General features: G+C 37.5%; 1 protein-coding gene across 5 annotated transcripts in view; it reads right to left on the minus strand.

Moving 5' to 3' along the window:
• The window catches only part of Dscam3 (Down syndrome cell adhesion molecule 3), a 184,747-nt gene that overhangs the window by 147,567 nt on the left and 10,837 nt on the right, over window positions 1-26,343 (minus strand). For all 5 annotated transcript variants that reach the window (XR_006882619.2, XM_046621079.2, XM_046621075.2 and 2 more), the window contains exon 2: window positions 20,166-20,277. The gene's annotated coding sequence lies outside the window, so the exon portion shown is untranslated. The remainder of the gene's footprint in view (window positions 1-20,165; window positions 20,278-26,343) is intronic.

Below are 26,343 nucleotides of genomic sequence, written 5' to 3' on the forward strand. Positions count from 1 at the left end.
TTGAAAGTGTTTTCAAATGGTAAGTACAAAACAGAACTAATATTCGACGTTATGAGTGGTGCATCATTTTTTAAATCAGACATGTTTTAAAGTTGAATGAATAATTTTATTTTAAATGTAATAAAAATGTGACGAAAAGTGACGAATACAATGAAAAATTGGCGAAAGGAGAATGAAAGTAATATAAGTAACTTGCTGCCAAGTATGAAACGGAAGGATAATTTATAATTCTGACAAATCAATTCATTTTCCACAGTTTTTCTAATATCCACCTTTCTCTATTTTCTGCAATGAATTAGTTAACGACATTTTTTCAATTTGTTCAAGGATCGAAGTCATGTTGGAGTTGAGTCTATTTCAGTTTATTTTACAATACTCATTTACAATGTTTCTTACTTCTAAATTTTTCGCGCGAACGAAATTATGCCTGAGAGTTTTTTGTTAGTACTGGTTTTACCCTCGGTTTCGATCTCGTGCGTCTAACGAAAAATAACAGAGTTTTCCACAAACGAAATTTTATTCGGATCGGTTCACCAATTACACAGTTGGTTATAATTACTATCCCATAGGAACCGTGCATTCTTTCGGGATAAAAAGTAGCCTATGCCACTTTCCACTCCATAAACTATCTCTATGAAAAACATCACGTCAATCCCTTGCTCAGTTCTTGCGTGAAAGTAGGACAAACCAACAAACACACTCTCGAATTTAGATTATTAGTAGGCATATCAATAATGGTTCTGTTCTTGAAACTATCGTAGTAATTTTTGTTCTTATCATAATTTTCGTGAAGTGCACACAGTCCTTTGAGGGAGATGCTGAGTAGAAGTCGAAAATAAAACGTCTGTCGGAAATCGACGTTGAGATACGATGAACTTTTCAAAGACTTGATGTTTTCCGAAAATTGAAGCGATAAAACAAGTAAACAAAAATCGTCGGTACGAAACGTCCCGAGTATTTACAGAAGGTACACACGCTCATATGTACATGAAATATATCGGAGCATGGATGCTTTCAAATTATCCACCTCTATTCTGCTACGCGCACGCGGTTCGTATCATCGAAGCCTTTAATGGATATCGAACCCGTTTCGAGATCGAACGCTGAGCTACCTGAGCCCGTATAACCCAAGGTACAACGCGATAGAAAAAGGGATACGAAATGAGAAACAGCTATTCGATCAGCGTATCTGCGATTCTCGGATTTTTATTCCTGTTTCTCATTCTCTCAGGTTGGGTCTGATTGTGAGGCTCGAGATCTCGGAGACTCCGTAATATACTGAGAGAAATATTCAGTTCCGACTACCGACCGGTCCTTAACTATTTTCATTCTTTATCGCAATAGAAAAATGTAGTTCTAGGTACAAAATGACAATTGGTTTTGTAGCTGTTACCAAAAAGTCTAGTTGCTGTTACTATTCTCTCTCATAACAATCACTGTTATTACATTTTCTTGTAACTGTTGCGAAAATTTAATCCTTGTGCAACAATAAATTGATGTCAAGACTTTATTTAAGTAAAAAAGTAGAGTAAACTGAAGAAACTGATTTTGCGTTGCAATTACCAAAATAGGATCGACAATAGCACAAAATGGTTACGCATACCTCGTTTTTCGTAATCCCAACAATATTCAAACAGTTTTTTTAACGATACCTGTTTTACTCAATTTTTCTAGTTACTGTACCAAATGAAAAAAAACTAGCATAGTGTAATTTTTTAGGATGCAGAGTATTCCGGACTGTTACAAGATTGGTGCCGTTTGCCAAATTAAAGATGAATCTGCGCTACCGTCTGAATTGAAAATTAGAAGGAAAGGAAGAACGATTTGTAAAATACAGTCAACACTACGAAGGGCTTCGGTGTGTGAAGTAAGCGTTGATTCTGCATGCCTGCGAGTCATATAAATGTATGAGGATTTTATACCCTTAGCTTTGCCAGTGGTTAGTGTTACTCGTTTCTCCAATGCACACATATAACCGAACCCGTCGTGATATTGAGTTTCACCCAGAAGCTTTCGGTATTTTATTTCAACGTTTACCAACGAACAACGAGATTACATCGAAAAGTTCGACTTTCCAAACTATATAGAACGTACGGTGTTCATTTTCAATTCTCATTGGCGTATGAATAGGAGTGTTCAACGTTGTGTAAAACTAAAATTATCTCCGGGGACGATGTGTGGTTAAATTTGTCTTGAAGAATTGGCAGCATTTTTATATCGGTCCGAAACGTTCAAAATATTGTAATGTGAAAAATATATAAAAAAAATTCCTAAACTTTGACCCGTGTAGAAATTTCTGAGGATTCCAGCATTTAAGTTTCAGAGGAATATAGGAAAATAATAAATCTTATCCAGTGTGTGTTCATACAATATTACGATGATTTGAAACCCTTCAGGAATTGTACGAAAATATTTGTTATGTGTTAAGTTTCTCACAAAAATCCGAAAATCCATCCCCGAGGGTATATCAAAAGTAAATATATTCAGAGAATTTTCATTTCTGTCCAACATTCAAGATACATTTGGCCATTTACTATAACAGAATAATTTATCCTCCGATCTTTTTCCATAATTATTCCGATGTTGACTAAAAATCGTCCAACAAATATGCTGAGGTGTCGCAATTTGAATATGGATTCACGAAAAGATGATGAATCTATCTTACGATTTTCACATAAATATTTCTGCGATATTGTTTACTTAATTTTTAACCTGTATCAATTTTGTCCACTTGAAGTGTAAAATTATCTAAACAAATTTACGATCTCTTCCGTATTGACTAACACTCTTGAAACGGCCGAAGATCAAACGGCCAAGCTATATCATCGAGAATATCCAGACTTCTTCTGAGATTATTAAAAGTGGCCAGCCGAAAACGAGCTGAACGAATATCATATTAATATGTCGGTGAACAGTGTTAGTTTGCTGTAAATATCGATGGCGATCCTACAAGAATTTGTGTTGAAAATGTATTACAAGGCAACTGTTTATTTCCATACGATGAACTGGGTGAGCTTTTCATTTGTATTCCGAGATGAAGTATAAAGGATTGTCAGGAGCATGGAGCGAAGTTGAGATGATTTTAACATTTCCATCAGGACTTTAAGTCCTTAAGCGGCTTACACCCGCGGTTCTACCCTCGGCCCGAGAGCCACCGACGGTCCTCTCGAATCAAATTATAGAAATATTATCATATTACGCCCACGCTACGCTTCTTCCGTAATTAATTTAGCGATCGTGAAAACCAGGAAATGAGAAACCGTGATTCGTGGTTTTCGGCGTCAAGGTATTACTACAGCGAGCCCCCCCCCCCAAAAAAAAACACCAACCAGAAGTAAAATTCCCTTTGACCGAAGCTCATTCATCGGGTAATTTGGAGCTCTGAGGTTGATCAACAAACTCTCGGTATAAATCTTTCTGCATCTTTCAGAAGCATGTTGAGAAAAAATAAAGCCGATAACTTTACGCTAGAAATTTCATCTCTTCGTTCATTCTGTAAACGAAAGTCTCATTTTTTATATTTTTTATTTTCTGTGATTTATTCGTACCTATTCAGATAGCTAAATTTTTTATTCTCAAGTACTATAAATGAAAAATAAGTATTTTGCATTTTGCGCAATTTACACAATTTTGTACAGAAAACGCCATTTATTACAGATTCTTTTTTCCAATATTGCGATGAAACAAAAACAAAAATTGGATCGACTATACTGTCTTTTACGATCCTCGTAATTTGTTTCGTGGAGTCTTGATTGCACCGCAATATCGTTCTTGGACAATGTTGTCAATCCAAGCGATGAAGTCCTCCTGATAGAAGACGTTATTACGAGATGATCAAAGCAGCCTCGAGTGATTCGCGACAGGTCACGTGGGGTTTCGAGTCCGTTATTCAATGGGATAAAATGTTGAAGTCTGGAGGTAGATAACAGGGCGAACTTTTTTAATAATAACAAAAGTTTTCCCTGGAACGAAACCCATTTCCTATTCGAGTCTCGATGCTCGTATACCGAGTTCGCCTCAGTCTGTAGAATCCGAGGTTCCCACCGCCTCTCCAATTCGTATTTCCTCTTCGCCTCCCTGCGCTTATTTGCAATCAAGTGTTATATGCGCTTTGGGCCCGTCATTTTATCATTTTATTCAAGCAACTATTTTCTGCAAATTCACTGCGACGCTAATTTTAGTTTCCCGCTCCTTTTCTTCGAAGAAAAATAGGAAATAAGAGTGGTTATTTATATATTGTTGATATCGTTAATTATTTGATTTCACTACATTGTACGGACATTGAATACGATCGACATATTGTAATACTGAATTGACTACGGACAATAAAGAAAATCTGGTTCGGTGACTTCGTAAAAGCAGGTTTCTGAATAGAACGAGACACCGTAGAGTAAAATCGAACGAATGTACCAGATTTTTCGAGAATTTTAACGCGATTTAAAACGAAACGTTAATATCTGACTTTTTGTTCATAATTCCAGAGCTTGCTATGTTTGTATTTCAAAGAAAAATTATCTTGGCTTTTCGAAAATAGAATGAATATAAAGTACGGACTTCTGGCTTATTATCCATTTCCTCAAACAATATCGACCACGTTTCAAATTTAGAAACTCAAAGTAAAGGTAAATCGATAAACCTGCCAATCGGATATGCTAATCGTTAAATATTTGCAAACCTTCCCATATCAATTCCTGCTACAACCCAAGGTTAGCTTAAAAATCAAGCGCGAAGGGTGATCCACCCCCTTAAGGATCCCATAATCCCCACCGAAGTTGTTATCTCGAGGAGAGATGCCTACGATATAATAAATAAATTGCATCCCAACGAGTCGTTAATATTCCCAGCTCCGTGGTCGAAGAGGTTTGACTTAACGAGTGGATAGATGAATTCTCCTTGCAATTTCGAATAAATACGCCCAAGGAATTCTCACCCCGGCCTGCATTCGCGATCGATCGAGCCAAGTGATAATTGAGTTCTAACGACGCTGACTGATTCCGCGGCTTTCCATCATCCCGCGTAATTGATCCATTAATTAGTAAATTCACCACCGGATGTATTATTATAGAATCGAATAATCTTACAAGATTTGCGGCGTTCCAATCATGCGATTACTACCGAGATTACAATGATTATTATTTTGGGTTTCCCTATTAAAATGTAATATCAACTCGTGAAGCAACATCTTTACTGTATAATACAGAACTAACAACTTGATTTCCGTGGTATATAAAATGAATTAAAAGAAATCTTGTTCTTTTTCAATTTCGGATATTTTTTCAATGTTCGCAAACTTTTAAGAACTTGGAGTCAATTTTTCGCTCGTATTAAATTCTGTTTCACAACAAAAACGCAGAATTTCATTGTTTTGGTTTTCGAAAGATTTTCAATTCCGATTATGTCACCGTTGCAATTAATCCTATGAAATGTCAAACCCTTTTTATCACTAATCAAAAGAGATTTTTAAATCAGAAATCGTTCCAAGTATTGTTGTAAACTTGTCGAAAAATTCCGTAACCTTTATTCTGCACAATTTTAATTGCGAGTAAATTTTCTGTAAGTTGAAGATACTAAAAATAAAATCCAAACCGTAAGTGCGTGAGTAGATTACAATTTTTTCCTTAAAAAAGACTCTTCCTTAACGATTTTCATAAGGTATGTTTCACAACATCAGAAACTTTGTGAAAGTCAATGATAATCAGTCACATGAAATAAAACGCTAATTTGCTCCTGCACGATACACGTTCATATGAAAAAAATTTCTAGTAACATTTCATAATTTTTCCCTATCCCATTCGGACTCTAAAAATTCTCATATATTCCGGCAGCATTTACAATTGTGCCTGTCAACATCGAACCGTTAGCTTTTATTGACACCAATTTCGAAATAGTGATTTATTATTCTACGACTCGTTTCGACAGCCCTCGTTATAAACTTATTGAAAGTTTAATTATGACTGACGAAGGGCTCAACCTTAACTTGCGTCATTCTACAAGCAACCCCTATTACCTCTGATATTAGCAGTGACGCGGGACCGACGTCGGCTCTAAATAATAAATCGACATCTGAAGTTTCAGAACCAACGGCCTGCTCTCTCTCTCTCTCTTTCTCTCTCTCTCTTTCTCTTTCTATCCCTTTGTCCATCTCTCTCTATCTCCCTCCTTCTCTTTCTCTTCAGTTACTATGCCTATAACTAAACTCAAAATGCGCCCCCTTTTGTTCCCTCGTCTTGTTTCGTCTCGTCTCCTCTCCAAGTAAAATTTAGATTCGGAATTTTAAGCCTTTCACATAATTTGACAAGGGTAGCGGCACAGGTGATTTAACGCAACAAAGGGTATAGTTACACGTGTAGATTTGATGGTGATTAATTGGAAAGGGCGAATATTCATTTATTTATAATCAAGTCGCAAAACTTTTACAAATCATTGTATATAGGTGCAAGATTTCAACGTCTCATATAGTGAAAAAATTCATTTGTGACAGTCATATGAATCTGTGTAATTGAGTCGGGTTTTATCGCCTCTATGCGACATTTCAACCTAATTACGTTCACGTTATTTCAGGCTATAAATGTAATCGGTGTAAATAATTGAATTCAGGTCAAATTTAATTCATTACAAACTGCAGTTCGGTCAGTTCGTGATCCTTGACGATGAAACGAACTTGAGATAATATTTAAACCGATAAATCTGCAGTTTGTGCCGAAGTTTTTAGTCTTTAACTTGTCACTCACATTTATATTCGAGTTCAGAATTCGATTCACCACCGGACGAGCTTTCTAATTAAGTGCCGTGAGATTTCAGGATATTATTAATCGTTATAAAATTGCTGGACAGAAAATCTTTATGATACCTTAATCCTCAGTTTCCGAAGGGGTTGAAGCTCCTTAAATTGGGCACGTCTACTCAGCAGAATTTATGACGCTCCGAGTGTCTGATCATTGACAGTGAAGCGCAATTCGCTATCACGATTCTCACGCCTTCTGTTTGTTATCGGATTTCCCGACCCTCGGTAATTAGCACATCCTAGTTTCGTCTAACGTACAAAGTTCTCAACTCGTGTTCTACGTGTATTTACCATCTCATGCCTCGTCCGCTAGTTCGAAACGAACAGATGTCATATTCTACCTTTAACAGGTGAGACAATTTCCGATAAATTATGTGGTTAATTTCTTATGATTTTTTTCTTGCGAAATTAATAATGAAAGATAATTTAATGTTTTAATGTCAATTTTTTTTCCTCAAAACTTAATTAAATTTTGTAAATTTCAATTATTCCGAAATCATTGAAGGTTTCAAATTCTCTTCGACGTTGCGATTAACGGTCCGGATTTCGCGGAGGAATAACAATTCCGTCGAATTTCAAGAACGATAAAAACAAAACCGTCGAGTTTTTCAGTCATTGCAGTACGATGCTTGACTCGTTGAAAGAAAATTGTCAAAGAGCGTAATTGGAGTAAATGATACGAAATAACAGCGTAAGCCTGGAAAAATAGAAAACAATCTTTCACTGTATTCGTAACAAATTTTTCTCCAAGTAGTGACAATTGGCACAAATGCATTGTTTATGTAAATTGGAAATGAGATATATAAGGGAATACAAAATTCTGTCTTAATTGCGTAGCTTTCACTTGCCGATGATTGTCTTCCGCCTCGCTTAGAATAAAGCTCAACTCCTACAAGGTTCGCGTATCTCCGTAAATAGCAATCAATTAAAATCACTGAAACCGTTAATTATTGATCGTCAAATGCAGCTGCCTTCTTGCTGTAATTACGGAACGTAACCTCGATTCGATTCGAGTGGTGCTTAATTATTGTTGTCACTATCGTCAAAGAACGGTTCGATGTACACAAATATATTGGCAATTAAAAAATGATCAAATGGAGACATTATTGAAAAAAAATAATTATACTTCAGACTCAATGATGTTCAAAATTTCATGTGATAATAAATTTATTCAAAATTTTTCCCATCTTATTAAGAACAATGATCGTCCGGTCAAACTTCTAAGCTATTATTCCTCATTATAATTGCAAATCGACTCTGCATCAAATTAAAAAAACAACAACCGTATACTTGAAAAGGGATGGAGACTCTCTCCTTTCTCGCTGACCAGAGAAAAATAGGGGAAATAGGAAGGGTGAGCAATCGACAAGGTCTGGACTGTGCTACGGGGTATTGGATCACGTTTTTCCACTATTGCCCGCTGCTCTCAGGGCTGCAACAAGCACGTCCGAATGGTCGCAAACACGTCTACAGGGTGTCTCGTAACTCGCGGATGGTATAATGTAAGTCTGGAGCGGTGGTGTGCATGAAAAATGAGGACAGTAAACTATAAATGAAATTTCTCCGTCACCCCTGTTGACGAAACTATATATAATGCAACAAAGGAACAGGCTAGGTGCCTGTTTAAGTCAGTAAGCATTGTTCCCCATCTCGAATCGATTTGAAATTTGGAAATCGAAGGTTTTTCGGGACGGGAATTATTAATTTAATATTCAAATTTGGAACTTTCAAATGACGGGTATAATACGGGTGACATAGACGGAAGGAATTACTTTATTTGAATGAAACTTGACATCAGGGCGTTTCTCAAGTCACCGATTTTAAATCTGAAGTCAAAATTTATAAATTTAAAATGGTCGACTCTTTGGAGCTGCTTGTTTGAATTTTACAATTTTGAGTTCAAATTCGAAATCAGCAACTTCGAGAACCTCCGAGTACCAAGTTTCGTTCAAATCGAACAACTTCTTGCATTTTCGTCAACCACGCTGGATACGCCGTCTCGAACTCCCAAATTTTAAGTACAGTTTCATACTCAGCGACCTCAGTAACCTCCAATTTTCGAATTCCAAGTAAATCGGAGATAAGAAAAACTGGATCACCCAAATCGACAAACAAGCGCTTTTATTGCACCGTGTAGTTTCGTCGATACATGCGGCAAAGAAATTTCACGCACGCTTCACTATCCATATTTGCAATTCGCAACACAGCGAGTCGTGTGACGCACTGTATATCCGTGTAGGTGGAAACACGACGAGGTGCCGGAAGCAAGGAAAATCGCATAACAGTAACTCTTGGTACACCGGTGAGACGGATCTACATCGTGGAGGGAAGAGCTGGTCGCTTCGCGGACAGAATAACCTCGATAGAAATTAGATCCGTGCAGGAACTACGTTGCAGACCGGAAGCTCACTTCGCCTCCCTTTTTCGAAACGACCTCGCCAGGCACAGCCTGAGTTTTTATCGCCCTGTAACACACACACACACACACGCACACATTCACACGAGATTCGCACCCAAGTGTGCGATTCGCTGTTTCGTCGAGTGCGGTGCAGGCTTCAATAAAGTGCCTAGTAGGTACTCATGAGATGGCAAAGATGCGGTTCGTTTCTTCGACACCCTCTGTTCACGTGTGAGAACCGTAATGGGCTCAACTCCTGGGAGTATGAATCGGCGAAAAAGTAATCCACTTATGGCCGACAAGGTTTTGATTGCTCACGTGACACTTATAACGGACTGATTGATGACCGTTAATTCTCTCTCATTTGTAGAATAGATTCTTGACAAAATAAACGTATCTAAAATGGTTTCGTCGTGCTTTTCAGAATTTCAAATCATTTCAGATAACTGGAAAAGATTTTACCGATTTACCGTATCGTTTCTGGATATTTCGGATATTCCGTTGAATTTCAAAAAATATTTGTGAAAATTTTGATTTCCTACGGTTTCATAAATGTGAAGTATTTAGATTATTTGAAGGTTCCTAAAAAATTACGATTTCTTCCACATGTTGTTGGGTTGTTAAAGCTTACAAGCTTTGAGCATAGCATGTATGAAATTCTCAGATTAGTTACGTGCGATGTATAGATTAAGTTTTGATCAACTCTACACTAATCCTTACAGCTGATTAGCCATAAAACGAAGGTGAGAATTTGAGCGGAATTCATTCGCCGACCAAAGAATATCCAGGCACTCATCTCCGCCCGGTGAATCTAGGTGGAAGAATAAAGGGAGCGTGGAAGGGCAGAGGGTCGAAGGGTTGGCGGAAAGGGGATGGAGAAGACAATGAAGAAGGTGCGAGACCGTTCGTATCTTTGTTTCCTCGCGTCGTTTCGCTTCTTTCCCATTCTCCTCCTTCGGCTGCAGGTTATTCCTCGGAGAAATTAAAGCTCGCAATCAGTAAAAGTTGCAGGAATGCTTGAATGCTATGATATTGTCGTCGTTATTTTCACTCGAATTTCCCAATTGAAATTAAAGCCCCTGCAGCACGAGAGACGGAATGAGACCGCGTTTGGCTCGCTGACAGTTGATTCAAATTTAATTAAAGTAACTTGAACCAAGGCAATCGTAGAATATGCCAGACTGTATTTTTCTCACGACGCCATCAATTTCCCAACGGCACGAAATCGGCCTGCAGACGTCACGTCGTCCGGGCCGCTGAAATAAAGGAATCATAGGAAATAACACCTTCAGCGAAAACAACGAGGATTAGAATTCTGTCCCTTCTTTCGATTTATCCCCTGCTTTCCAGCATCCCGCTTTATTTCCCCAAAGAGTTTGAATTTCGCTTTTTACAACTCCCGGCCGTTTCGTCGTGCTTATTGCGTCGAATAAACGGACATCGAGTCTCTTCGCCGTTCGCAAATATCGTCGGAAGAATTTGTTTATCACAACGATTTGAGTAGGGCTTCAATTATTTCTAAACTTCGAACACTTGTTTTTCCGATTCATCTATTCATCGGCCCCCTCAATTGCCTAACTATTTGTTTCATTAATCGCCACTTGTGACGAATAACTTCCCAGACTTCTTACTAACATTTTTTTCAATTATTCTATTACTGGGGCATCTTTAGCTGCTGCGCATGCGTCACAAGCTTACCAACCTGCCGAAAATTATATGTAACTTGGGTTGCCTTTATGCCGGCACGTCGTATTTCGCATCTTTTCCCTTCTAGGAATCCTCTCACAATCGGTATGTACTCAAATCTGCTTGACATGCTTTTAAAATGTACATACGCGGCGTTTGCGCGAGTTTTCGTGCGATATAGCGAATCTTATCGATGTAAGTGTGGGTATACAGCTATTCGCTACGTTTCGCGTCTCGAAACGGTGCGGGAATTAAGGCGCTTATTCCAGCAGCATAGCGTACGGTTTAACGCTAACGCACGAAACTCCCGAACTCGCTAACGGCTCCTCGCCAAGACTTGGTCTGCCTTTTGCGAATTTCTTAAGCTCCTTGGCGAGCACGCCGCAAGCCTGGAATAATAAGCACGAAATCTCCAGACCTCGGGATTTAAGCCGATCGTTTCGGCTGCTAGTGCAGGGCTCCGGAAATACTTCAAAAGGCACGTAAGCTGGCCGATTCAATGCTTCGAACGTCTATAAGAGGCAATAATTTTTTCTCGAATTTTGATTCCGTCACCTTTCAATTTACGAAAAAATCTGTGTCTTCTTGAGGATGCATCGAACGTGATGCCAAAAACGAATACCCTTTAATTATAAAAATCTCCATCACTGTAATCTGCTCCAATTAACCTGGTTAACAAAATCTCTGCTACGTAATAGAAATGATGCTGAGCAAATTCAAATAAAAAAAAAACAGAATTTATAACTATGGAACATTGAAAATGCTTGAGCTCTAAGGTTTTCAGACCGATTCTAATTTTTTTCGGCTCACATATTTTGGTCACTTTAGAGGTCGCCAGAGATTGCTTGAAAAAAATTTAGAAGTAGTTATCTCCAAAAATCCTTCAATTAACTTTTCGATGAAAACTAGAAAATCTTTGCGGAAAATATTCTACGGAAAATTCACTGTCGGTTAAAGTATCATACATCATTACATCATAGCATACATCGTACATCATACATCATACAATGTATTAAAGTTCGAAACCAAATGTTGGATGTTCGGATGTTCAGAAAGTGACGTCACCCAAAATTTTTTTCTCTCTTGACGTCATCGATCTATACAGACGAAAATCAGCTAGTCGAATTCCTCAGTCCGGAAACAACCGTGCAGTAGAGAAGACATATGAGAATCGCGCTCCGCAGATTTCGAGTACCGGGTTCGAGTACCGGGTGCTCTACCTCCTGGATCCTGCGCTCCGGGTACGCTTCCTGGTGCAACTCGACTTCCAGGACAAGCGCTCCGTAGTTTCTACGCTCCAGGTACGCTACCTGGTGAAACTTGTCTTCCAGAACAAGCGCTCCGTAGTTTCGATGAGAAAAAAAAACTTGAGACTTCTTACGACATTACGTCGTGGCCTGAGGAACTGGTAGAAATTAATTAATTCCGAGTTCTACTACAATTTGAGAATCGTTTTGCTTTTTAATATGAGTTATTAAAATCACGTCCGTGTTATGAGCGTTACAACGTTTGGGGCAAGGTATCTAAGAATTACACAGCCACACATCTTTCGTCCGGTGAGCAAGATAAATAATCCACCTGCTATGTTCATTATGAACCTGACTAGTGACCCGTTAAGATGTTCCGGAGTTTTGATTGTATTAAGTGTTAGTTGTGAGTGTCAAGTGTTCCACTTATTGAGCTCTCCTCCTAGTTATTGACATCGTGATAAATTTTTACTTCATAATTTCGTTTCTCCATTATTTGCAAGTAAAATTATTTTTAAAAACGTGATCCGTGTAACAATATTGCGCCGATTTTAAGGAACTCATTCTATTACTTTAAGGGAACCGTAATTAAAGCTTCGGATTTCTGGATCACTATAAACTATGAGCTGATAATTGCCTGTTCGAGAATTCCTGTTGAATAACGTTTCGTGTCCAAATCACCGTCTGACTTGTAGATAAAAGTGTAAAGTGTTAAAATAGATTCAGGAATTCTTCTGATTGAAAAATCAATGAAATCACGACTGAGCGATGGCTAATTATGAATCGATAAGGCAGTGACGAGGTAATGAAATTTAGTGTGATGTAGTAATACGCAAGACCAAAAGAGATAATCAGGATACTGGGACATTTTCCCTGATCGATTTCCAATTGCCTTCAAACCCTGATGTTTAGATTTCCTGAATGTACGTATTATGCATAAGGCCATTCCACCAATTTCCGGCCAGTTCTTGAGGGTTAAAAATTTCTATGCAGATGAAATTAATATTGTTATAGTTTACACTAAGATACGAAAATCCTCCAATTTTAAGCATGTCGGCGTGACCATTTACTAAAAACTCGCTGATCAATTTATTACGTTTTCTAATCGAACCTTTGTTTCCAGCACTTCCTGGCGTTGGAAAAAATATGACCTGATATGTTATTTGTGTAAAACTGAATTGATTATTTTTTTCACATTTTCAAATCATACCCAGATCAAAAATTCGTCTCTAAAAAGCAGGCGGAAAGTCGTTGGATCGTTCCGCATGCAAAGTCTGCCACCGAAGTTTGCAGATAAGTCCTAATCAGCGTTTTCCAGTTCGAGCTGTGTAGAAGTAGAATAAGGGTGGAAAAAGAGAAACGGCGGTGCGTAAGACCATTGTTTCACCCTTGGTCCAGAAGGGTCAGCGGTCCTTGCGTCCGGCCAATATCCGGCCGTATTTGCGATTACGCACCGACGGTTCGTTTCTGCCGACGGTAATCCTGCGGAGGATTTTCTCTCTTTCTCTCTCCCTCTCTTTTTACATCCCTGAATGTTGGCTCGAGGGATTATTACGGCACTGAGAATCGGGTATAGAGCACTGCTCCTTTTAACCACGGTGGGACAAAAAAGCTCTCCAAACTTTTCGAGGATTAGATTGTTCGGCACGTATCGTAGCCGTTCAACGCCGATTATACATATTCGCGACTTTTGAAACGACGCTGATAAATGTCCCGCGAATTCGATCCTTTTTACATGACGTTTCAATCAACAGCTGATTCAACGTACCCAGAACAGAAATTCTATCGTCTAATTATATCAGTAAAGAATTATAGTTGCTTTTTTGTAATCATTTAAATATTCGCGAGTTTTTGGTTCTTTCGTATTCATGGAAATATTGAGACATTTTTTTTTTGTATGAATCACCGGTTTTTTAGCTTATTTCACTGTCAAAGATTCCTTGCGAATTTTAATACATCTTGAATTTTTTTTTTTTGACAAGTGAACGTTGAGACAGAAATTAATCATGATATAGAGATACAAATGCTGTGATGTCAAACCAATTCAAGGATTTAATTGAAACGATGTTACACAATACATTGTATCTTATAATGTTTATTATTATTATCTCGACTATATTGCCGATAAAAATTACAATAAAAATGCTTCACTTCGATATAGCACAATAATTAATATAATCGTTGTACTTGATTTTTTATATTCTGTGCATTAATTTCAAGTGAAAAAAGACATTGAATAATTACCAATCATTTTAGAGCACTTATGTATTAATAAGCCATTATATCAATTCCCTAAGCATACTGTTCGATCAATTTTCATGAAGTACGACTTATTTTGTTGGAAAGTTATAAAGAGAACACGCTAAATGTAGTTGAATTATAAACTAGTCTTAGACGATATGTAGGGAAACGAGCCTTTGCCCATCGACGTTACAAAAAAGTGATATCCTAGAACAAAAAAAAAAAAAAAAACGTAGCAATATCTAAAGTTATTAGGAATTGAACATTCTTCGTTTCTGTTAGCGGTAAATTTTTTTTTCGACGACAACGAGGGACATTTGCAATAAAAATCACAACTAGATCAACTCTAATTACAATTTCGTATTTTTATTACTTATCGCCTCGATAACTGTTTCGTTTGATTAATCTTCTGAAAGAAGATGGGCCGCATATTTTCTCCGTGAATAAATACCTTGCTTATTGGATGAATAAGAAAAGTGAAGACGATTCAATTTTCAGATCCACGGTTTGGCGCGCTGCAGAGGAATATGAAATAATGGCTGGAGGCAGTTACGGCTGCACGGACCTGCTTGTAACATTGCTGGGACCGAAAAACAAGGGTGTACAATTGAGTTAGGAATGCAGACGGACCCGCGGAGCGCAGGTCAAGAGGAAGGTGGATTTGCCGGCAGCGACTTAATAGCGAAGCGTCAGGTAAGCAGTAACCCAATTACCGCACAAACTTAAACACGATTTCGCGGTAACGGATTTACCCCTCAGCAAAATGCGAAACGGGCCGATCGATCGACTAATCATTAATCAATCCCCCCCACCCTAATTTGATTCGCCGTTTTCGCCTCTCGTCCTTGCCAACGGGACCGGTTCCTCGGTCCCTTCGTTCTTCTTTTCCCGTAATTCCATTGCCGGCTGCAAGTTTTCTTTGAGGTAAAAAAAGCATAACCTGCACAGCTCTGATAATCTCGACTGACGAAGCAAGATCCGACTGCTAAAAATGAGCCCTTACCTTCTCTTTGAAGATTTTTGGGGCGAAATCGAGACATTTTTCAAGCTAACTTAATTGACGATTCGTGTTTCCGTGAAAGATCGTTGATTGGAGTGATCATCATTTTACTCTAGATTTTTAGTTCACTGTAAAGAGTTAATATTGATGTGAGAAGTTCGTTCGCAAATAACCAACGATCATACGGCTGAAAGACACTGGTTTCATTGTTATTTTAAACTTTCAAATTCGAAAAGCGATGTACATAATTTTTTCAAATTCCGTATCGTTGCGTAAAACATTTTGCACGTCAACTGTAATTCAGGAGAATATTTTTAAACTCGACGACAATTACCACGATCAACAAATTATTTTAAACTTTTCCGCGAGTAATATTATAATGCCCGATCTTATGATCTCATTTTCAAACACACATCTCACATTCCATGGCGAGTGTGGTATTCCAGCCTTTATTTTATTCATCTTATTCTTCGTGAGCGTTCGTTTTTCTCCTTCTTTTTTTTTTCGTTTTCACCCCACTACCTTTTGACTGCTGACCATAACTCTGCAGGCGCCACAAGAGCTGTGCTGAAAAATTGAACACCTCTCAGGCATCATCCTGCTGAAAGTAATGCTGGCCCGGCGGTGCCTCGGGCGCTCTGCGCTATCCCGAAAATTTTTGCCTAATGGAGGCTTCGCGGTGGCGAATTTTGGAGATACCCCCCTTGTGGCAGTAATCCAGGTTTTTAATTATGTAACGACTTGTCCCAATTTGCGCGTTATCTTGTGTTACTCGTATTTCGTACCTCACATTATGATGTACGAAATTAATCGTAAAGATTTCGAGTGGCGAAACATAACAAAGAAAAAAGAGAAGACTGCGGATGATCATTTTTCAATATTTTTCTCTTTTTGGGCTGAAAAAGGTGGGATCGGAACCTTGTAGATAAATAGAGAATAAGTGTAAATCGAAAAATGTCCAAAAACATTCGGTAGAGTTTGGGTTTGTATAGAAGGACTGTTTTCTTGACATTGAAAGAAAAAATTAACACATCTGAATCACGGAAGATCGATTATTAATGACGTCAGAATAATCACATTATTGTTCTCCGTTGCTGATTGTCAGAATCGGATTACTTTCGCCGATTCTAATGGATCTGAGTGCATTTTCGCTGTGAATTTAACAGCTTGGAAATAAATTGTCACCTCTTTCCGGCAGTCCGGCATAAATTTATGATTAACTATGACCCAACTATAGTGAATTTGGTGAGCATGATCTTCCGAATGAAATGGATTACCGTAAAGTGAAACCCAACGAATTTATTACGTTTTTGAATATAAAAACGTTTAAATTCCAAAACAAAAAAAGATCACAGTGATGTGGTGAAGTTTCACCGAGCCAGAAATTTATAGAACCGAAAATCTTCGATCATTCGGAATTTCGATTATATTTTCTCATTTTCGTACCTCTGGAACTTTGAACGTCAGGTTTCGGACCATTCGAAACTTTGACGTTTCGTCAAAGTCTGATTTCTTTACTTCAAGTTTCGCCATCAAATAATTCGGAATTCGGCGCTTTCGGCGCTTTCGGAACTTTTCAAAATCGAAATTTCCACTCCACCCCATTTTTCACGTTTTCTCTACAATATAAACAGGTTACACCGCCTCTCTCAATGGTGGAGCAAAAGCACGATTCCGACGTAGTTAAGCTCTGCGACTAGAGGCCAACAGGTGGATGAACCGTGCGATAATTTACAAGCAACGATAGTCGAACAGAGTCGTTTCACTCTGAAAATCGTAGCTACGGATGAATAAGCAAAGGAACTTGATTCCCGAGGTACGGCACAAGGCAAATGCATTGCACAAGTGCATTGCATAACCGTACGCAGAAACAACGGACGGCTGCAGAATCGTCCTCAGAGGGAATGGGAATGGGAACGGGGTTTGCCTCTCCCTCCATTCACGTCCGCCGGATGTATGTATAAGACTTGACTTGTAAAAAGTTGTATAATCCCAGGGCACGCGGATATGCGACTGCATAATGCGGAATTCCCGCCTGCTAGGCCGCGAGGAGTTTAGAGTTTTCAGGAAACGATGGAAGCGCACGTGCGTTCCTGTGTGCCACATTTGCTCGAAACGCGCCCTTCCACCCTTCCTCCCTTCCTCCCTTTCACCCCCTTGTGTGTTATATTATGCAACGGAGCTCGAGTGGTTCTCCAGCCCCCGATGCACGGCGCCGAGAGTCGAGGATGCAGCGAGGACAAGGGGAAAGGGGAAAGGGGTGAGAGACGAATGTATTTGAACAGACACGCGACACTTATGTTTGTACTTGCCTTTGTATTATTTTACAATGGACGCGAGCTTCTCCTCGGCAACCGAGTACCTAGCGGAGAGATTTCACGAATATTTCATATACGCTGGACACGGACCTGAAGGGGCGGGGTTTGAAATTACAAATTTGAAAAGTTCCGAAGGCGTTGAGTAAAAATGGCGAAACTAAAAATAAAGATATTAGACTTTGAGGAAACATTAAAGTTTCAAATGGTCGGAAACCCGACGCTCAAATTTCCGAAAGGGTGAAATTCCGGAAGGATGAATTGTCGAAAGGGCACAACTCCGATAATTTAAAGTTCCGAAAGTGCGAAAGTGAGAAATTATAAATATCTGAATCAACAGAATTCCGAATAAACGAAAATTTTCAGATCGATAATGCGAACGAAATGAGTCAAAACACTTTAAGAACGGGTCAAAAATACCAGAGTTTAATAATTTTGAATCTTCTAATTATAAAACCTTTTTTCTAATTGTTGACATATCAGCCTGTGTTATTCTAATTTGATCACAATCAGATCAATAAAATTTTTGGAGATTTTTTCAACGTCTGCATCTCTTAATTTTCTAAATTTTGATTCACAATCAGACTGTAGAAATCGTTCAACCTCGAAGATGGAATTATACTTCAGCTACTCCAACTATTATATTTTTCAGCATAAATCAACATTCGTTACATAACACCCCACGGAAATCAGAATAGAGCCAAAATGTAATTAAAAGTGTTTTCTAACGGGGGCCATGTTAATTTTTCGCCAAAGCATAAATTCAGCCCACCTAAAAAATATCATCAATGACATTTTTTTTCATCGACATTGCGAACCTCAAATTTTGCAAGCCCTGATAAATTTTCCTTCTTCAGAATTCATTCAGCGAATATATTTTCATTACATTTTTTTTCAGATTTTACAATGTCACCTTGATATTCCGTGTTGTTTCGAAATACAGAACGCATTCAAAATTTTACGGAAATGATCCATTTTTACTCTCTGATAGTGAAAGCACATTTTGCACGTTCTTCTTGCCCTTCCAGAATGACTAATCAAACCGAAATCATCGAAATCAAGTGTTAATTCAACCGTAACTAGCTCAAATGAAAAAATAATGTAAGCACAGGGTGTAAAACCAATGATTTCCAAAATTGTATTTAAAAAGAAAGTCCGACGTTGGAAAAAATGATTATCCCAATATTTCGGATTCTACCTCGTAAAAAAATTAATAACGAAATTATTCGTTAAAAATTGGCGAGTTCACAAGGTGTAAAAATTAATTAACACGTTAGGAATTAATCCTTTTATCTAGCGTTCTGCGAACCCTGGCATAAATTCTTTAAGACCTAAGAGAATTTCCGCGCTCACAGATATAAGGCGATGACGCTGCAATTTTTCCAGTCTCTTACCTGATATGATACGAGAGGCGGTAGCAGCTCGACATCGGCATTGAAATATATAGCAGATCAGTTTGGAAAAATGCAACCGTTGCCCGATTCAAGAAACACTTCTGTTAAAAAAATTTTGCATGCATAATAACAATATCGATGATATCGTAAAGGAATTATAACGAAAAGCAATTTTGAAATTTTCAGACTATCCACAAAAAATTGGGGAAAATTTTTAAAATAGGCCAATAAAAAACAAATGATAATCATTTTCTCTCGATGTATGTATTGATATTCGGAATTAATCGTGAATTAGCCTACGATCATTGATCAGTTTTATTGAATAATTTTTCGCTCGTTTACATTAATTCAACAAATTTCCATCGATTATTCTTTTAATATATCAATCATTTTATAAAATCAATCGATATTCGATCCAAATGAGAGTAAATATATCGGACCGTTCTTCTTATTTCCTTTAACTCTATCATATCATGTGAATACGTGAAATAAACGATAATCATTCACTGATACAAAATTACGTATCGACCCAATTTTCAAACGCAGTCATTTGTTTTAATTTTCCTTTCGATTTGCTGTGAAAAAAATTTCGTCGTGTTAAAGATTTTTACACTTTTATTCGAGATATTTACACCGCTAAGCTTCAAAACACTTTTGTCATTTGGTAGCGATGTATACTCATACACACATACACACACACAATGTACACGTATTTTTTAATTTCATTCCACCTAGCAACTCGGCTTCGTCCCGTAGTAGATTTGCTGCTTAAATATTTACACCGTCAAACCGCCCACCCATCTGCCCGCTGCTCTTCGCTCACCCATTCAACCCCTCAAAGTACTTGACAGGGAAATTAGATTTTCCAAGGGAAACGTCGCTGGTTTGCCTAGCCGGTAATGAAGAAAAAAACAAAATAAAACAAGCTTGAAGGAAAAGATGCGAGAGGAATTCAGAATTTTACCGTCTAATTCTACTATCCTATCAAATAATGTACGTCAATTTATCCGTACGATATGTGACAATTACAAGAATCATAAAATGCCGCTCTTTCCTGATATGAATTTATAACGTGCTTATCACCAAAGTTGAAAACTTACCGCATCTCAAGATTGCCTTCGGTGAAAGAAGATGCACTCGGTGTTGGTCTCGATGAAACTGAACGCGATATCGCGACGTCTGTAACTCCGGAAATAATCCGCGGTGAAAAACCTGTGAACATTGTTAAACGTCTGATAGTTATTATAAAGATAACACTGCTGAAGTAAGAGACTCAAAAATCACGTCTGTGCAATCAAGAAACTGTTCGTATATTGCAAGCACAGCTTCGGGTAATGGATATGGCTAATCTTAATGTTTCTTGTACGACGATTCTTTGATCTAAAGCAACTCTGTGGGTTTTATTTTCATTGGAATAACTAATTTCAACGACTTCAAAGGGTCAGTAATTACTTCTGTATTGTGAACGGCTAGTAATATCTTCAAGTTAAAGCAAGTTTTATTGCTTTTGTGAGGTAATATAATTAAATGAATTTCAAGAGATGATTTGGTGTGCGTTGGAATTGATAAATCAGTTACTGTGAACAAAATGAAATTTCTTCAAGGCAAATACCAATAAACAATCTCTTCAAACCAAATAATAGCGTTCCAAAAAATGTTTTTGCCAGTGTATTTTTTATGACATTTGTGGTAATTCTTTGATTTCGCCATACTTATGCAATTCATTTTTATTAGTTAGATGCAAAAGAAAAAAATATATATAGCGTGCTCTTATTATTATCAGGGCACAACACAGGCTTTTCAATAATTATACCTGAGAAGCAGACGTTCATTGTTCAGCTCAAATCAATAACATTCTCATTATGAAAAGGCATCTTGTGTATGCTAATAGTTGACTAGAGATATTTCTCAGTCTTTCTGAAGCGAGGGCTTCAATTCAAGTTTTTTTCTGTCTGAGGTGGCCATAGAAGCCTCAAGTGTTTTGTCTGAAGCTTTGTTTTTTAGAATGCGTTCCTATTTTATTAATTCCCGCTTTTTTGGGAAACAAGAAACTTCAGGACACGTTTAAAATATGTTACGTATTTTGACAGTTTAACAATAAGAATCTAAGTAACATTCTACGAAAATTCGTTTGAATTAGTAAAAAAAGTGTAATTTTCAAACATAATTAAAAAATTCTTATGAAAAAATTGAAAACTTTTATTGGATCTTTCTAATTTCTATCGCATAAATTCATCGACACATAGAATATTAATTTGCATTTTGTCCTTCTTAACTCCAAAATAACATCGATATCAATAGCATATCAATTCTTTAATGTACGGAAATCTTAACTCAAACGCTAATATTCGCAGTAAAATTTTATCACTGATATTCTCATTGTCGGAATACAAATTGAAGCCGAGGTTTCACCCGCAATTTTGGCTCTAGCATTATTTTCAATTCTCACGAATGCGGCAAAAAAAAATAAATATAATTAATGCCAAAGTCACGTGGTGACGCAACAAAATATCAGCTTCAAAAGTCGATTAGAATTAATTTCCTGCGTTTGGATAGCTTCTCAAAATCTGAACAAGCTTGTCATTAAAATAACGGTACCGATCACGATAAACACAATATATATTATAATGAACTGCGGTGACGAAAACACGGCGATATAAGAAGATTTAAAAATTCCCCTCGACACTTTTCACCTCGACCCTTCTGTTCTCAAAACAGTAACCTAACAATTTACTGACACATTGTAATAATACTATTATGCTCACGGGTGATTCTTAAAAACAATGGTTAATGTTTGTCCTTTGATTTACATTACTGTTATTGAGGATCTAACGGAAAAAAAAAAATTGGCAATAAAAGAACACGTGACTTTCCACGACGAATTTTGATCTCAAAATCGAAATCCTCAACTCCGACAAATTTTGGAACTATTCAAAAACTTTTAAAGAGATTTGGTTTCATTCAGAGGCTTACGAAACGTAGTTCCCTTTACCTTATCTAAATATTGCATAAAAATAATCCGACGACGGATTATTTCACTTCTTAATATTTCAAGATCGATGAAAAGTATTTGACGACGGACATTATTGTCCTGAAACTCTGAGTTACAGACTGTTTCGATCATTTTCTGGATATTGATAAATTTTTCACGAACTCAGTGACGCAGAATCATTGCTCTATCGAAATTCAAAAAAATTCCAATAAATACTTGATTAATGACAGCGAAAAAATACCGCTAAAAAGAACCATTCGCATTTTCTCTCGATACCAAACTCGCGATTATAGAATCCTGAATGTCGGAATACGTTCTTTGAATGGAGGATTGAAATCGCGCAAGCTCGCGGCCCACGAATCGAGGTTCCGGGTCTTTATAATGAAACGGAGGAGAAGTGCGGGGGCGAAAAGCACCGGGCGCCTCTAAATCTTTCATTCGACCAAAAAGATCAGTCACATTGGTTAACGCGTGGCTGACGCTAGCCGGTATTAGTTCACAGGACGTTGGGCTTATGGGCGATGCCCAGCAAGGCTGACCGACGACCATCGGATGCCGGGTTTTGCACACCCTCGCACACACGGGTGCGATTTTCTACGCCCCTGAATAAAAGGGCGGCGAGTCTATATATAGACACGCGGGCTGCCCCGTTGGGTCGAAATCCACAATTTAGGGGGATCCCCCTTCGCCTCCCCCCCCCCCCCCTCCCTTCCCCTACCCTCCCCTCCTCACCCTCCCTTCCTTCCATCGTGCCGCCCCTGTATTTATTGCCCAACGGTTCGCTTTTACGCCCTAATACTTTAAATTACTAAATCAGGGAGCGAAGGCTCTGACGTCGCAGTTCCGAATCCTCTCTCGTCGATTCCTGTACCGCTGATCGATTTGCGAATCCCCATAGCTCCGATTTTTTCGCCATTATACCGTTTTGTTCGAAATATTATCACGTCGTAAAGCGACTTGGATTTAGTTGATTAGTCGACAAATTTTGAGGGGTGACTTTGGTGGAAGTTTCGTCAAATGTGACAATAAAATATATTCAATCAGCTGAGATGATGAACTAAGTTACTTAAGTTTGTTAGCAAAAAATTTTAGCCTTTGACGTATTATTGAAAGAAATATTGAAAAAATATTCATAATTTTCAAATCGTTTGACTTATTCGGATCAAATATTCATCAAATTCTGATTACAGGGATCTTGATAAATGGTCGAAATTTTCGAAATATTCATTTGAAGATGGAAAAGTTTTTAATTTTACCGAAGTCTCCCCTCAACTAAAATTGACTTATTGTTAGCCAAGATTCGATTACAGTCAAAATATTTTCACGGTCTTGCAGAGAAAAAATTGCAAATGTGTATGAAGAAATATTTTCGACTGGTGTCCATTCGGATAGAAATTTTTTGATTGCTAAAATTATTGATTGAAAAGTGTAAGTTACAGTCTGAGAAAATATCTGGTAAAAATGATGGACCGTAAAATTTGTAAAACAAATAAAATGTTAATGTGCCGTACAATATAAGAACATTAAATAACCAAAAAATAGAAAATTGTATGCTCTTTGGTTATCGATCGAAAACTTGTTGACTAACAGAATTTTGAACAAATTTTTAGAATTGCCGAGAATTTAGTCCATACTTTAAATCCAAAATCACAAGATAGGAAGACTATGTACTGCAAACTTCATTTTCCGTTTAATTCGATCTCTTGAGGAGATTTTATTACTTAAAATTATGCACTTGCAATTTAAGTGAACTGTCGAAAAATCTATTATTATCGTGAAAAGAGTGAAAAAGTTTATTAAATAACGAATTACGCAGAAACTAGGCGTGAAAAAGTAAATAAAGTGAGCAATGATTCCCATACTGATTCTTTATCGGTAATGCAAGGCTCAGCACGGCTCTATCAGTTGACCCAATTGCTTCTGATTTAATTCGATTCGTTTTTTTTTTTTTTTTATCACTTTCCATAGTTTTTTCTACCGCGTATTGTCCCCGTCCCTAATAGTCAATAAAAATTCGATTTAACCAGTTACACAAAGCTCCGAAGACACCCTGAAAATGGTAAATCCCTTCATTATTGCGGCGGGCCGCATAGTGAGTTGCAAATAAAGCTCAATTTCCGGATGTACAAGACGTACAGTTCGAATAACAAGTGGTTAATTTGGCTGACCTTGATGAGCCAGCCAGAAAACTTTCCGCTCGAATACCATTCCAGCCCGTGAAACAATAAATATATAATAATTTAATCATTATTTGTTTTTTTTTCACATTGGTATTTCATCAACTTGAAAAGTACATGACCGATGAAGTTTAAAACGCAGTCAATCTTAAGCTAAGAAAAACACCGTCCATTGAAACTGCAGTTATGAAAATTAGTTAATCCGTTTTCGAGACATCACGATTTAAAATTTTTCGATTTTGTTACGCGTATAACGTGGGAAACTGGTGTAGTGATCAGATCCAAAATCCAATAAGTCACGAGTTCGGAAGAGTCGCGTCCATTAAGACAAAAATCATCAAAATCCGAATCGGAATGATTATGATCCATTCCCTTAATCTTTTTTTTCTATGAAAACAGGGGAGCAGGAAGCTAAAAATAAGGGGGAATAAAAAATCTTAAACACGATGTCTGTACGCTGGAGAATTAGAGGAAACTGACGATTGAGTTCGGAGAATAGATAAATGTAAAAGACAAAGAAAAAAAAAAAAAAAACACCTAAACGGAAATATCCCGAAAAACTCGATCACGCATCCACCTGCAGGTGATGGGCGATACGAGCCAGAAACACGATGACAAGCTCTCAATCGGGCTTGATTACAGAGTCCACATGTGCTACCGACTAGGTCCTCTCCCACGGGGATTCCCCGCAGGCACAGCAGCCACGCACCCCTGGCCAACAATCGAGAGCACTCCAATTTCAATCGAATGATAAAAAAAAAAGAAATTTTAACCATAAAATCCGCAGAACACTGATATAACGGGAAGAAATTAAAGAAAGGGACACCGTGAATTGTCGGACATGTAATTGCAGCTTACGATCGAATATCGGCGGTGAAGTAAATTTTCATCTCGACCTGCAGACACTTACTTTCAAGTTTTGTTCAAATTCGGTTTACAACCTTGCATTTGTTGAAAACGTATCTCTCAGTTGTAATGATAGTTTAAATCTTATGCATTTCACGATAAGGCATATATGTGTCTATAGTAGGGTGAGGCGAAATAAAATTTTTTCTTTTTTTCAAAGGGGCCTCAAACTTTCGGTAAAGCATCTCAAATAGAACATCTCATCCAAATGTAAGGTCTTAATATTGATATATAGAGGTGCCTATTTTGTCTTTTCCATTTTCCATTTAATTAAATAACACGTAAAGAAAATTGGAAAATTTTTGACATTTTTTTTCGTAAATGGCTTGACTTATAAACTATCCAAATACAGATTCTTGTACGACATTTTACGCTCTATAAAAAAGTACTGAAATAAAATTGTCCAACTCTAACCGATTAAGAGATACTCGCCTCTGACTCAATATTTATATGCAGGTATCTTCTAATCGGTTAGAGTTGGGAAAATGTTGTCTCAGCACTTTTTTATACAGCGTGAAATGCTTACGAGTCAAGCCGTTTACAACAAAATAAAATTAAAAAATTTTCCGCTCTTCTTTACATGTTGTTTAAATCGAAAATGAAAGACAAAAAATTCTAATATCAATATTAAGCGCTTGTGTTTGGATGAGACATACTATTTGAGATGCTCTACCGAAATATTGATGATATACATACCTAGACGGATACACGGAATTAATTTTTTTCTTTAGCATTAATTTCTAGATGTGATCTTTTACTTATCGTCCATTTTAAAAAAAAAATTTTTAATGTCATTTATCATCATACAATTTCAGAACAATTCAAATCTAATGGAAGGTCACGTAATAAATTACCATGTATCCAAAATCGAAACCTTTGAGAGAAAATAGTAAAATATTTAGTAATATTTGTTGACTCTGCCAATTTTACTTTCGTGAAATAAATGTTACGTTACGTCACGGGACAAGTAATAATTTAGCGAGGCGGTATAATGAATTTTTTTTCTCATTTAAATACATGAGGGAACTTGACGCCACGCGTTAGAAAGCCGGGAAGAAGTTAAGTTTTCCGGGAAGGGGATGGAGCAGGGATGGAAAGGGAGATGAGGCATTTATTTTCGCTGCGATGAGCAGCCACCGAATAAGCTGGTGAACTTTTATTGCGTTATAAATTATAAGAAATTTATTGGCGCTTACGAGACTC

Source organism: Neodiprion pinetum, chromosome 4 (genome assembly GCF_021155775.2).
Source record: "Neodiprion pinetum isolate iyNeoPine1 chromosome 4, iyNeoPine1.2, whole genome shotgun sequence".
Taxonomy (NCBI): domain Eukaryota; kingdom Metazoa; phylum Arthropoda; class Insecta; order Hymenoptera; family Diprionidae; genus Neodiprion; species Neodiprion pinetum.